The sequence below is a fragment of the Arachis ipaensis genome, chromosome B05 (genome assembly GCF_000816755.2).
Source record: "Arachis ipaensis cultivar K30076 chromosome B05, Araip1.1, whole genome shotgun sequence".
NCBI lineage: Eukaryota > Viridiplantae > Streptophyta > Magnoliopsida > Fabales > Fabaceae > Arachis > Arachis ipaensis.
Genome location: NC_029789.2, coordinates 121,875,108 through 121,879,944, shown reverse-complemented (window position 1 = coordinate 121,879,944; position 4,837 = coordinate 121,875,108).

Sequence of the window (4,837 nt, the reverse complement as noted above, 5' to 3'; positions counted from 1 at the left end):
CTTCTTCAGCACCAACTACACATTTTTCTCTTGCCTCCCTCCTTAGTCTAAGGAAGGTTCTCTCAGGTTCAGAATTAAAGGAAGTTGAAGCCCCGCTTCTTCTCCCTGTCATACAACCAACAAGTACAAGCAAAGAGAATAGGTGCAGAAAGTATATCTGTCAGAATTACTGTTAGTGTGAGTGATGCAATATATCAAACAGTTAGTGGGTTAGTGAGGTGAATGGTAAATAACAAAGAAAAAGTGGGGGGAAGGGAAGAAATTAACTAAAACAGGAAGTAAATGACTCAAACAGAAAATTAAATCAAACAAAAATAAAATGCTCAATCTAGTTATCATCTAATCTAATCATTGTTGATGCACAATCAATCCTCGGCAACGGCTCCATAAACTTGATGCACGAAAAACTTGTCTCATAACAAATTTCCTTCGGCAAGTGTACCGAATTTGTCGTCAAGTAAAAACTCACAATAGAGTGAGGTCGAATCCCACAAGGATTGATTGATCAAGCAACTTTAATTAGAGGAATGTTCTATTTGAGCAAATCAGAATTTGAGTTGAGAAGTGCAGAAAATAAAATGGCAGGAAAGCAAATGGCAGAAAAAGTAAATGCTAAAATTAAAGAACTGAAAGTAAATGACTGAAAGTAAATTGCAGAATTGTAAATGGGAATGGGGGAATTGCTCATAAGAGTAAATAACTGAAATTAAAGAGAATGGGTAAGATCAGGAATGGGGAGTTCATTGGGCTTAGGAGATGTTGCATTCTCCGGATCAATTTCATTTTCATCTCTTCCTCAATCAATGCACTCATTGATCTCCTTGGCAATCTTAAGTGATTGAATTACAATTTCTTGTAATTCAATCTCTCAAATCTTGATCAATAGCCAATTCCTTGGTCAATTGCTCATGAGAAGAGATGAAGTATGGTCACTGATTATACCACATGCATTTCCCAAATCAAGTGTTGAGAGGATTATAGTCACATATCCATCCAAACCCAATTTCGTCCAGCATGAGAAAGCATTTCTAGCTTGATCTCTTCATTCCTCTTGCAAGGTTCAGAAGAGATCCAAGTATGAATAGCTTCTTTTCCAAGATAACTACCCAATTGGATGAAGATCGAAAGCTTTCAAGTAAAATCAAGAGAAAAGATAGAAGAAGAATAATGAAAACTAGTATTGATCCATCAAATTACAACAGAGCTCCCTAACCTAATGAAAGGGGTTTAGTTGTTCATAGCTCTGGAAAATGAAAACAAAGATGGAGAATCCATAATGAAACTAGAAGTGCAGAGAAAGTAAATACAGAGAGTAATTCTATGCCCAGAGGCTCCCAATAATTTCCAACTCCCTAAAATAATTCAAAGCTACTCCTATATATACTACTCTTCTACTCTTCTAGTTGGTTCTTCAAGTCTTGGGTCTGGGCCTTTGGATCTTGAGTTCGAAGCAGTTATCTTCTTCATTGGGCTTGGCTTTACTTGCAGAGAGAAAGTGTGAAGTGGGCAGAGACTTTAGCTCAGGACGTTAGTGGTGTTAACGTTTAGTGAAAATATGGGTTTGAGAACGTTAGGGACATTCAACTTTTTCACTAACGTTCCTTACCCAAGTAAGAGCCACGTTAACCTCAACGTTAGTGGCACAAACGTTGCCACTAACGTTGCCTCTTTGTCCTTCGCGCACGTTATTGGGACTCAACTTTCCCAATAACGTTGAGAAGCCTCCCCCTTCCCAACGTTAGAGTCCACATTAACTTAAGTTAAGTGTCACTAACGTTGGCTCCATTTCTTTACTTCCACGTTAGAGTTCACGTTAACTTAGTTAACGTGACTCTTAACGTGGGCAATGATGGCTTCGAGAGCGTTATTGGCAATCACTTTTCTCATTAACTTTGCAAGTTACTCCCATTCCACGTTAGTGTTAACGTTAGTGTAACTAACGTAGCCACTAATGTGGTTCTTCTTTGATTCCTTTATCCTGAAATCAAGCAATAAAGTGCATCAAAGTTCTAGTCCAAGTCATGGGAAATGCAACATCCTATTTGTCCTTAAATTCATGCAAAATCCTCATGAAATTTTGTAAAGTGCACAATGTATGCTTGAATCAAGATGTAAGTGAATATCTACCCAAAACTAGCTTATTTCCTAAGGAAATGCATGAAACTACCCTAAAAATAGTAAAGAAAAGGTCAGTAAAACTAGCCAAAATGCCCTGGCATCACTGATCCAGAAAATCGGTGGTACAAAGATGATGAGGACTTGTCGAAAAGAGAGAAACCTTTTGATCCACGTCTAGAGATCAAAGTTTCAAAAGAAAAATTCGAAGAATGGTGCAAGCCTTGGCATGCTGCTCTCATTGTTAAAGTCCTTGGGAAAAGAATCCATTTAGGAGTCATGGAACAATGATTGAACAGAGATTGAGCTAAAAAAGGTAAGATTGGTGTTATTGATATGGATCGTGATTATTTTTTGGTTCATTTTGCAGAAGAAGAAGATTATTCTCATGCTCTCCTTGGAGGACCATGGATGGTGGTGGGACATTATCTGATAGTTTAGAGATGGAGACTTTTCTTCTTATCGTCAGAGCAACATGTAAAAAAGATTGCGGCGTGGATCCACATCCCAAATTTACCTATTGAGTTATACAATCACCACTTCCTAAGGAGAGTCGGGTCGACTATCGGCACTATGTTAAAGGTTGACAAAGCCACATCTATTCACTCAAGGGGGCGTTTCGCCAGAATCTATGTGAAAATTGACTTATCTAAGAAGCTGGTTCCAAGAATATCGGTACTCGGTAATATTCTCAATATTGAATATGAGGGTCTTCATCTCATTTGTTTCAATTGCGGAATCTATGGTCACTGGTCAGAGTCATGCGGGGAGATTTCAGCTACGGGGGAGGTTCACCGGGCGGCGGTGGAGGAAGGAAAACAGGTGGAGGCCGAGGGGGTCTTGGAGGCCGTCAATCATGGGAAGCAAGAGAAGATTTCGAATAATCTGAGTATTGATAATAAATCTGAGAATAATCAAAATCTCCCGGAATTTGGGCCTTGGATGATGGTTCGTAAATTGCAAAAAAGGAAACCGGGAAAACGTAACATGATAGGAGATTTTTTAATCAATACAAGGATTTCGGTACAAGTAAGGAAGGTTCTCATATCAACGTGAATCAAAGCATGGATAATGGGTCAAGATATAATGTGCTTTATGATGATAAGGAAGAGGAAACCTTGGAAGATATTAATGCGGGAGAGAATGAGCAAATAAGCACCATGCATAGTGGACAAGGATGGATCTTCATATGAAAGAAGGTGAGCCCTCAAATCCAATCCAAGTAGAAAAGTCGGTTGTAGCTAAAGATATTGGGCCTTCTTTACAAGTTCAGAAATGGGTTCTGAAGACAGGTGCAGGAAAGAATCCCCAGACTCATAAAAAAGGCTTATCCTTTAACCTTGGGTATCTAAAAACCAGGAAAGCTACTAAGCCCAAATTAAAGGAGGCTGAGAAGAAGGTTATTGGCATCAAAAAATCCTTAGGTGTGGCTCAACCTAGTGCGTCTGCTTTGAGGAACCCTAAGATGGTGACTAAGGAACAAGAGATGCTTGAAAGCATGAGAAGGCTCCAAAGGGAACAATTACAACTGGTGGATTTCAATACACAATCCGAGAAGTTCATGGAGGCATACGTCGTGAAAAATGCTTTTTTCAACCATGGGAAATCATCTTCAAGAGCAGGGAATCTTTTATCTCACAAAGAGGATTCTCCACGGGATAAGCCACGGGTGCCTCTACCGTCGAAAGGGAGCCTCCACCATGGAGAGGATGATCAAAAGCTGACTAACCCGTCTGATTCGGGTGAGAAGGCGAAAGCCATGTATTGATGGTCTCTGGTCTTGTGACACATTTTCTTTGTGTGGGTTGTTATGAATCTCTTAGCTTGGAATTGTAGAGGGGCGGGAGGAAATGCTTTCTCTAGCCTCATCAGAGACTTGCGAAAGGAGTATAAGGTCAGTTTTTTAATTCTGGTTGAGACGCATATAAGTGGTACCCGTGGTAGAACAGTTTGGAAGAAGTTTGGGCTAGATGGCTGCTTTATCGAAGAGGCTAGCGGTCAGTCTGGGGGTATTTGGTGCCTCTGGGACTCTAATCTCTGGAAGGTGGAGGTCCTTAGTCATAACTACCAAATTATTCACATGAAAGTTACTTATGGTAACTTTGAACCTTGGTTACTTTCTGCTAGTCTCCAAAGGAGTAATCGTAGGAATTTATGGCATACTATTGGTAATCTCGGCTTTGAAAGTGAGATTCCATTGTGCCTGATTGGTGATTTTAATGCTACTCTTCATGATCATGAACGCAGGGGAGGGGCAGGTAGTAATAGACATGCTTGTGAGGAATTCTAATCCTATATTTCTGAGTCTGGTCTTTTTTATCTGGGTTTTTTGGGTTGGCCTTTCACTTGGAGGAGGGGTGATTTGTTAGAGCATTTAGACCGTGGGCTATGTAACCTGGAGTGGCAAATTCGGTTTCCAAATGCAAACATCAAACATCTTCCTAGCTTCAAGTCGGATCATTCTCCCCTCCTTCTCCAAATTTCTCCTCCTAACCATGTGAATGATGGCTGTAGACCCTTTAGGTTTATGGCTGCCTGGTTGATTCACCCGGACTTCTTGAATATAGTTAACAATAATTGGAACCTTGCTGGTTCTTGGTCTGATTGCATTTGTCATTTCCAGAATGCTGTTAAATCATGGAATCTCAATCTGTTTGGCAATAATCATAAAAGGAAAAACAGAATTATGAGGTGGTTACAGGGTATTACTGCTAATATGAAT